Source organism: Microcebus murinus, chromosome 10, assembly GCF_040939455.1.
Source record: "Microcebus murinus isolate Inina chromosome 10, M.murinus_Inina_mat1.0, whole genome shotgun sequence".
In the NCBI taxonomy this organism is placed as follows: Eukaryota; Metazoa; Chordata; class Mammalia; order Primates; family Cheirogaleidae; genus Microcebus; species Microcebus murinus.
In genome coordinates this window covers 83702950-83712844 of record NC_134113.1, presented here as the reverse complement: position 1 = coordinate 83712844, position 9895 = coordinate 83702950, and the positions used below count along the sequence as shown (strand labels likewise).

At 43.4% G+C, this 9895-nt stretch overlaps 1 non-coding gene across 1 annotated transcript; it reads right to left on the bottom strand.

Moving 5' to 3' along the window:
• Positions 1-9582: 9582 nt before the first annotated feature.
• Positions 9583-9684, bottom strand: LOC142873544 (U6 spliceosomal RNA). The gene has a single exon (XR_012921559.1). It is a non-coding gene; the product is annotated as a U6 spliceosomal RNA (small nuclear RNA).
• Positions 9685-9895: the final 211 nt, after the last annotated feature.

Below are 9895 nucleotides of genomic sequence, written 5' to 3'. Positions count from 1 at the left end.
GTCCAGGAGTTCCAGACCAGCCTGGGTAACCTAGCAAGATTCTATCCCTACAAAAAATTTTTTAAATTAGCCAGCCATGGTGACATGCACTTGTAGTCCCAGCTACTCGGGAGGCTGAGGCAGGATGATTGCTTGAGCCCAGGAGTTTGAGGTTGCAGCGAGTTATGATGACTCCAGCCTGGTGGACAGAATGAGACCCTAGCTCTAAAAAAACAAATAAAAGGTCAGTGGTTGCCAGGGATTAGGGGGATTGAGGGAAGGGACGGATGAATATGCAGAGCACAGAGGATTTTCAGGTCAGTGAAACTCTTCTGTATGTTACCATAATGGTGGATATGTGTCATTACACATTTTTCCAAACCCATAGAATGTACAACAGCCAGAGCGAACCCTAATGTAAACTGTGGACTTTGAGTGACACAGATGCATCAGTGCAGGTGCATTGTAACAAATGTCCCACTGCGGTGCAGGATGTAGATCGTGGGGGAGGTTGTGCCTGTGGGTGGAGGAGGTACATGGGAACTCTCTGTACTTTCCACTCAATTTTGCTGTTAACCTGAAACTGCCAGCCAGGTGAGGTGGCTCATGCCTGTAATCCTAGCACTCTGGGAGGCCGAGGCGAGTGGATCGTTTGAGCTCAGGAGTTGGAGACCAGCCTGAGCAAGAGTGAGCCCCTGTCTCTACTAAAAATAGAAATAAATTAATTGGCCAACTAAAAATATACAGAAAAAAATTAACCAGGCATGGTAGTGCATGCCTGTAGTCCCAGCTACTTGGGAGGCTGAGGCAGGAGGATTGGTTGAGCCCAAGAGTTTGAGGTTGTTGTGAGCTAGGCTGACACCACCACACTCTAGCCGGGGCAACAAGAGTAAGACTCTATCTCCAAAAAAAACAACATATGTACCTTTTAAGAGCTTACTGTTTGGGGTTTTTTTTGGCTTATTTAATAACTAAGCCACAGAGCTTACTGTTTTAAAGGGAGACAGAGCCATAAACAAATAAATGTTGACGTTCTGATGAAATAATGGGCTCTAGCGGGTGTATATCATGAGTATGGAAAGATCCAAAGATGGAATTTTCTTATATGGGATGAGGAGGACAAGGAAAGGTTTTCCCAGGGGAAATTGCAGAGAGGTTTGGTGATAAGATGGTGGTCAGGGTTTGCTTCTACTGTGCTACAACCAGATACCAAAAAAATGAGTCCTAGCCTTAGCCAGCTGTAGTGGCTTGCACCCGTAGTCCCAGCTACTTAGGAGGCTAAGGTGGGAGGATTGCTTGAGCCCAGGGATTCAGGATAAGTCTGAGCAACACTGCCTCAAATTAAAAAATAAAGAAAGAAAAAAAAGAAAGGAAAGACAAGACAGGACTCCTAGCTTTATCTCTGTTCCACTCCCTGAAAAAGTGCATAATTGTGAGGGAATGGGGAGGTAGGGGTATCAACTGATGTTTTACATGCTCTTATGACCAAACCCAGGATTGGGTACAAATAATTATTGAAAATACTAAAAGAGGCCGGGCGCAGTGGCTCACGCCTATAATCCTAGCACTCTGGGAGGTCAAGGCGGGTGGATCGCTCAAGGTCAGGAGTTCGAAACCAGCCTGAGCAAGAGCGAGATGCTGTCTCTGCTAAAAAAATAGAAAGAAATGAATTGGTCAACTAAAAATATGTAGGAAAAAACTAGCCGGGCATGGTGGCACAGGCCTGTAGTCCCAGCTACTCAGGAGACTGAGGCAGGAGGATTGCTTGAGCCCAGGAGTTTGAGGTTGCTGTGAGCTAGGTTGATGCCACGGCACTCACTCTAGCCTGGGCAACACAGTAAGACTCTGTCTCAAAAAAAAAAAAAAAAAAGAAAAGAAAAGAAAAAGAAAATACTAAAAGATTCCATTCTTCAAATATTTATTTAATACCTATTAAGGACCATATTGCAAGGGTGAAGACAATTTGGTCAAGTCCATGAATTAGATAATCAGTCCATGTTTAAATCCCCAGCTCTTCTCACATTATATTCTGGCCCTAGGTGATCTCATCTACACCCATGGCGATTTCCCAGATGAATATCTCTAGCCACAGGTGTCTTGGAGAACACCATTACCCCAAATGAATGTCTCCGGGAGCTTGGTTGACATCTCCACCTGAATGTCTCAGAAGCACCTCTAACAGTGCACTAAAAAGTGAATTCACAGCCCTTGGGTCTGAACCTAGTCCTCCTCAGTTCTCACTTCAGTGGTAAGTACCGTCTTTACCCAAAACTAAGACCTACCCATAAAATAAGCCCTAGCAGGATTTCTAAGCATTTGCGCAATATAAGCCCTACCCCGAAAATAAGACCTAGTGATGGGCGTGGCTACACAGCGCATCTGCACAACCCATGCATTTCATCATGGAGCGGTAAAGAAGACGAGCAGCCCTTCTCATCTGCCCCGTCGTGACAGCTACTATCCCAGAGGTGACCGGAAAGGTGTGGGCAGCCCCACCAACAAGGTTGGCTCCCCCTGTCAGGTCCAGGCCATCCTGTGCGTGCTGCAGGCTGAGGTTTTAAGGGTAAAATAACACATCCCCTGAAAATAAGCCCTAGGGTGTCTTCTTGAGGAAAAATAAATATAAGACCCTGTCTTATTTTCGGGGAAACACGGTATCACTGTCCTTCTACCTGCACAGGCAGACCCAAGGAGCTGTCCCTGAGGGGCCCTTCCTGCCTTACATCTGATATCCATCCAAGCCACCTTCGGGTCCTGCTACTGAACCTTCCTATCCCTCAAGTGTACACTCTTACCTCCTTCTCTTCCTCCACCTCCCTGATCCAGCCACCATCGCCACTCACTGAGATTTCTCTCTCACTCCCCAATCCATATTCTACACTGTAGGGTGATACTTTCAAAAATGGAAACCTGAGCATATCCTTCCCCTTAAAACCCTTCAGAGGGCCGGGCGTGGTGGCTCACGCCTGTAATACTAGCTCTCTGGGAGGCCGAGGAGGGAGGATCGCTCTAGGTCAGGAGTTCAAGACCAGCCTGAGCAAGAGCGAGACCCCCCGTCTCTACTAAAAATAGAAAGAAATTAATTGGCCAACTCAAAATATATAGAAAAAATTAGCGGGGCATGGTGGCATATGCCTGTAGTCCCAGCTACTTGGGAGGCTAAGGCAGGAGGATCGTTTGAACCCAGGAGTTTGAGGTTGCTGTAAGATAGGCTGATGCCATGGCACTCATTCTAGCCTGGGCAACAGAGTGAAATTCCGTCTCAAAAAAAAAATAAATAAATAAAATAAAAATAAAACCCTTTAGAGAGTTTTCTACTGCCTTGGGGCCAAAGACACAAAGCACGTAAGATCCCACAAAGCCCTGCATGCTCTCTAGCTCATACCTACCTCTTCAGCCTTGCCGTGAGCTGTTCCTGTTTGTCATCAGTGCTCTGGGCACTCTGGAGTCCTCACAGTCCCTGGAACTTGCCTCCTCGACTGCCCCTTTCTGCAGATGTGGGCTCCAATATTAACTTCCTAAGGGATCCATTGTCAGCGCCCTCCCTCCCTCCCACACGCCAAGACTAGACTGTTGCCGCGTGATATGCTCTCAAATCTCCTGGTACTTTCCCATCAGAGCAGTTATCGCAGCTCATAAACACAAAATTGGATGATTACTTATTAATGTTTGCCTCCCCCCGCTAGAATGGAAGCTCCCCTAAGTGCAGGGACCATGTCTGTTTTGTTCACCCTTGTAGCCCAGCCCTTAGGATAGTGCCTGATCTGTGATAAATTAGTAATAAATATTAAACTAACAGTGTTTTGTAGTATACCGTGGAGAAAGGGCTGCTAATTATTTTTCGTGGGAGATAAGTTCTGCCCTTTAAGATGCCAGAATGAAAACAGGCCACTATGCCATTTTCTAGAAATCTCAAGGAAAATAATGCATTTCCCTGTGAAAGGGCTTTGTGGGTTACCCAAAATGTGAAGTTATTAGCTTTGACTGAAATGATGTGTCTCAGGGTGGTATCTCTGGTTACCTTATCCTCATCAAAAGTCCTGATTGCAAAATTTATTTATCTTTGACTAAAGATCAAATTAATGGACACACAAACAGTGCAGTTTAACAGACAAAATGAAATGCCTCAAGGAGTCATGGAAAGCAGGTCGGCTTTGGGATACCAGTAACTCCAGGACTGCTTGTGTGACCCTGGGTACGTTACTTAATTTTTCTTTTTATTTGAGACAGAGTCTTGCTTTTTGTTGCTGAGGCCAGAGTGAGTGTCGTGGCGTCAGCCTAGCTCACAGCAACCTCAAACTCCTGGGCTCAAGCAATCCTCCTGCCTCAGCCTCCCGAGTAGCTGGGACTACAGGCATGCGCCACCATGCCCGGCTGATTTTTTTTATATATGTATTAGTTGGCCAATTAATTTCTTTCTATTTAGAGTAGAGACGGGGTCTCACTCTTGCCCAGGCTGGTTTCGAACTGCTGACCTCGAGCAATCCTCCCGCCTTGGCCTCCCAGAGTGCTAGGATTACAGGCGTGAGCCACCACGCCAGGCCTACTTAATTTTTCTTAGCCTAACTTTTCTCACATGTAAAATGGATTTAATAATTTTTAATCTTGATAGGGCCATAGAAAATAAAATGAAAATAATACATTTAAAACATAATGTTTGGGCAGGGCGCGGTGGCTCATGCCTATAATCCTAGCACTCTGGGAGGCCGAGGCGGGCAGATCACTCAAGGTCAGGAGTTGGAAACCAGCCTGAGCAAGAGCGAGATCCTGTCTCTACTAAAAATAGAGCAAATGAATTGGCCAACTGAAAACATATAGAAAAAATTAGCCAGGCATGGTGGCACATGCCTGTAATCCCAGCTACTCAGGAGTCTGAGGTAGTAGGATTGCTTGAACCCAGGAGTTTAAGGTTGCTGTGGGCTAGGCTGACACCACGGCACTCTAGCTGGGGCAACAGAGCGAGAAAAAAAAAAGTTCATAATGTTTGGCAAGTAGTAGCCAATTTGTCCTAACTGATGAAGAGGAAGGATTCTGAAGCTAAATTGCTCATAACCCCTGTCTCCGTTATTCTCTGGCTGTGTGACAGGTTACTTACCTTCTCTGTGCCTTTGTTTATACATTTATCAAATGAGGATAACAATGTAAACTTAATCATAGGATTGTTGTAATCAATTAAAGTGTGTAAAGCACTTAGAATAGTGGCTGACATATAGTTGTGCTAAACAAGGAACAGCTATTGTTAGTAGTAATAGGCGTATAGCAAACTTTCATTCTCCTTGCATAACAAATAATAGGTTTCATTCCCAGTTTAAAATTTTATGTCAATTCGGGAAAAATAATATAAATCATTTTGAAAAAAACTCAACAGATGTATCTTTTAGGGGAAAAAAACAGAGCGTCTCATATATTAGGAATAAACATTCAAAAGAAGGTAATGAAGAAAGGTCTGAGGCTATGGCAACATAGCCTATAAAGTACCTAGGAATAAACTTAACAGGAAACATAAAACATTACTAAAAGAAGTAAAGGAAGGCTGTTATGGGATAAGTGTTTGTGTCCTCCCAAAATATATATGTTGATGTGATACCCCCAAGTGATGGTATTAGGAGGTGGAACTTTTGGAAGGTGATTGTATAATGGGGCACCGTACTCATGAGTAGGATTAGTAGCCTTTCGAAAGATGCCCCATAGAGCTGCCTTGCCCCTTCTACCAGGTAAGGTCACAGGGAGAAGACAGCTATCTATAAACCAGGAAGCAGGCCCTCACCTGACACTGAATTTGTTGATGCCTCGATCTTAGACTTCTCAGCCTCCAGAACTGTGCAAAATAAACATCTGTTGTTTATAAGGCATTCTATCTATGATATTTTGTTAGAGCAGCCCAAACTCAAGTGGAAAAACTATTCTATATTCCTAAATTGCAATATAGTAGTTGTCCCATAAAATCAATCTATGAATTCAGTGTAAATCCTATCATTTCTGATTGGTTTTTTTTTTTTTTTTTTTTTTTGAGACTCAGTCTCACTTTGCTGCCTGAGCTAGAGTGCCATGGCATCAGCCTAGCTCACAGCAACTTCGAACTCCTGGGCTCAGGTGATCCTCCTGCCTCAGCCTCCCGGGTAGCTGGGACTACAGGCATGCGCCACCATGCCCGGCTAATTTTTTCTATGTAATTTTAACTGCCCAAGTAATTTTTCTCTATTTTTAATAGAGACTGGGAGCTTGCTCTTTTTTTTTTTTTTTTTTTGAGACAGAGTCTCACTCTGTTGCCTAGGCTAGAGTGCCGTGGCGTCAGCCTAGCTCATAGCAACCTCAAACTCCTGGGCTTACGTGATTCTCCTGCCTTTGCCTCCCAAGTAGCTGGGACTACAGGCATGCACCACCATGCTTGGCTAATTTTTTTCTATATATTTTTAGTTGGTCAATTCGTTACTGTCTATTTTCAGTAGAGACGGATCTCGCTCTTGCTCAGGCTGGTCTTGAACTCCTGAGCTCAAACAATCCACTTGCCTCGGCCTCCCAGAGTGCTAGGATTACAGGCGTGAGCCATTGCACCCAGCCCCATTTCAGATTTTTTAAAGTAAATTGACAAGCTGATTCTAAAATGTATTTGGTAGAATAAATGACAATAAATAGAAAAGCAATTTTAGAGAAGAAAGAATGGTAAGGTCTCAACCTATCAGATATAGAAGCATAGTCTGTTGCTACAATTGTTAAAACCATAAAGGTACTGGTATTGGATATATAGTAAAAAAAAATACAGCCATAAAAGAGAGCAGCATTGAGAAAGTGGGAGCCTTTCAAACTGGCAAAGAATAGATGATGTTGCCTTGTTACATAACATTGAAGGAAAACTAGTTATCTCTTAAACTTCTCCCAAAATAAATTCTAGGTGCACTAAGCATCAAAAAGGTAAAATTTCACAAAGCAGAAGTACAAATTATCCATAAGAGAAATTCACAATTAAAAAAACAAACATCTGAGATAACATTTTTTGAGTCTATCAGATTGTCAGAGATCCAAATATTTGATAAAACACTGTGCTGTGAGTCTCTGCAAAACAAACACATTTTTGCTGGTAAGAGTATAAATTGATACAAACTCTAGAGAGACATTTTGGTGGCACCTATAGAAATAACAAATGCACACTGAGACTACAAATACACATGGACATATGTGAAATAACATATATTGCAACATTATCGTTTATAATAACTGCAAAATATTAGAAAAGGCTTAAATGTCTATTGATAGGAAACTGGCAATATAATAATGGTACATCCATACCATGGAACTATTTAAAGGGCTGAACAAATTCTACTGATATGGAAAGATCTCTAAGATGTACTAAGATGTACTTCTTGGAAATAGAAAGATTTATTTCTTTCTATTTAGGGGAAAGGTTTTTTGGTTTTTTTTAAATAGACTTTATGAGTTCCTGTACACCACCTGACCTACCACACGCACAGCCTCCTGCATTATCAATATCCCTCACCAGAGTGGTACATTTATTAAAGTTGATGAACTACATTGATACATCATTATCACCCATAGTTTACATTAATGTTCACTCTTGGTGCTGTGCATTCTGTGGGTTTGGACAAATGTATAATGACACACATCACTATTACAGTATCATACAGAAGAGTTTCACCATCCTGAAAATCCTCTGTTCTCTGCCTATCCATCCCTCCCTTTCACCGAACTCCTGGTACCACTGATCTTTTTATTGTCTCTGTAGTTTTGCCTTTTCCGGGATGTCATATAGTTGGAATCATTCAGGGTGTAGCACTTTCAGATTGTTTCTTTTTTTTTTTTTTGAGACAGTCTCACTTTGTTTCCCAGGCTAGAGTGAGTGCCATGGCATCAGCCTAGCTCACAGCAACCTCAAACTCCTGGGCTCAAGCAATCCTTCTGCCTCAGCCTCCCGAGTAGCTGGGACTACAGTCATGCGCCACCATGCCCGGCTAATTTTCTTCTATATATATTAGTTGGCCAATTAATTTCTTTCTATTTATAGTAGAGACGGGGTCTCGCTCTTTCTTAGGCTGGTTTCGAACTCCTGACCTCAAGCAATCCTCCCGCCTAGGCCTCCCAGAGCAGATTGTTTCTTTCATGAGTAATATGCATTTAAGATTCCTCCATGTCTTTTCATGGCTTGATACCTCAGTTGTATGTAGCTGGTGAATAATAGGATGTACCACAGTGTATCCATTCACCAGCCGAAGGACATCGTGGTTGCTTCCAATGTTTTGGCAATTATGAATACAGTTGCTACAAATGTGTGTGGTCAGGTTTTTGTTTGGACATAAATTTTCAGCTCATTTGGGAATATACCAAGGAGTGTGATTGCTGAATCATACGGTAAGAGTATCTTGTGTTTTGTGAAAAAACTGCCAGGTTGTCTTCCAAGACTGCATTCCCACCAGCAGTCAATGAGAGTTCCTGTTGCTCCACATCATCACCTGTATTTGGTGTTGTCATTGTTTTGGATTTAGGACACTCTGATAGTTGTGTAGTGGTATTGCATTGTTTTTTTGTTTTTGGGGGGGAATTTTTGAGACAGAGTCTCACTGTGCTGCCCGGGCTAGAGTACCATGGCGTCAGCCTAGCTCACAGCAACCTCAAACTCCTGGGCTCAAGCGATCCTCCTGTCTCAGCCTCCCGAATAACTGGGACTACAGGCATGTGCCACCATGCCTGGCTTTTTTTTCTATATATGTTTAGTTGGCCAATTAATTTATTTCTATTTATAGTACAGATGGGGTCTCCCTCTTGCTCAGGCTGGTTTCGAACTCCACCGTGCCCAGCCCAGAGTGTTCATTTTTTATCATAATTTTTTCCCCTGACACCATCATTTCTCCAATTCTAACACCAACTGGGTGTTTGACAACTCAATTCATTTCTGGCACTATCTGGAGTTAACATTTGATTCTACAAGTTAAAGAGCTCAGACGCAAGAGAGTGCCCCTACTCAGATGCCAGCCACAAATGAGGTGCCCAGGTCCCCATACTTCTGCCCAACAAAACACAAATTTCAGGGTGCCCACATATCCTCCTCAGGTTCGATAATTTGCTAGAATGTCTCACAGAACCCAGGAAAATGCTTAGGGATGTTTACCAGTTTATTATCAATGATAAAACTCAGGAATAGTCAAAGGATGCCTAGGGCAAGTGGTGGAGGTGGGAGGGGTTGTGAAGCTTCCACGTCTACTCCCATGATGCCACCCTCCCAGCACTTTTTTTTTTTTTTTGAGACAGAGTCTCACTCTGTTGCCTTGTGCTGGAGTGCCACGGTGTCAGCCTAGCTCACAGCAACCTCAACCTCCTGGGCTCAAGCGATCCTCCTGCCTCAGCCTCCCGAGTAGCTGGGACTACAGGTATGTGCCACCATGTCCGGGTAATTTTTTCTATATATTTTTAGTTGTCCAGCTAATGTCTTTCTATTTTTAGTAGAGACGAGGTCTCGCTCTTGCTCAGGCTGGTCTCGAACTCCTGAGCTCAAACGATCCTCCCACCTCAGCTTCCCAGGGTGTTAGGATTACAGGCATGAACCATGGCGCCCGGCCGAGAGTTTTTATTTTGATTATTTATTTAATTGGTAAAAATATGGAAAGCTTCACAAATTTGCATGTCATTCCTGCACAGGGGCCATGCTAATCTCTGTATCGTTCCAATTTTGGTACGTGTGCTGCGGAAATGAACAGTGTTCTGGAGTGTTCGTAGAGCTCCAACTCCTCCTATCCCCTCCCGGAGGTCAGTGGGTGGAACTGAAAGTTCCAACCTTGTAATCTCTTGGTCTTTCTGGTGACCAGCCCCATCCTGGTCATTTAAGGGCTATTTAAGGATCCCACCCTGAATCTTGTCCTTAGGGTAAACTCTGGTATTCAGTTACCTCTCACCTCTGCAAAGAGTC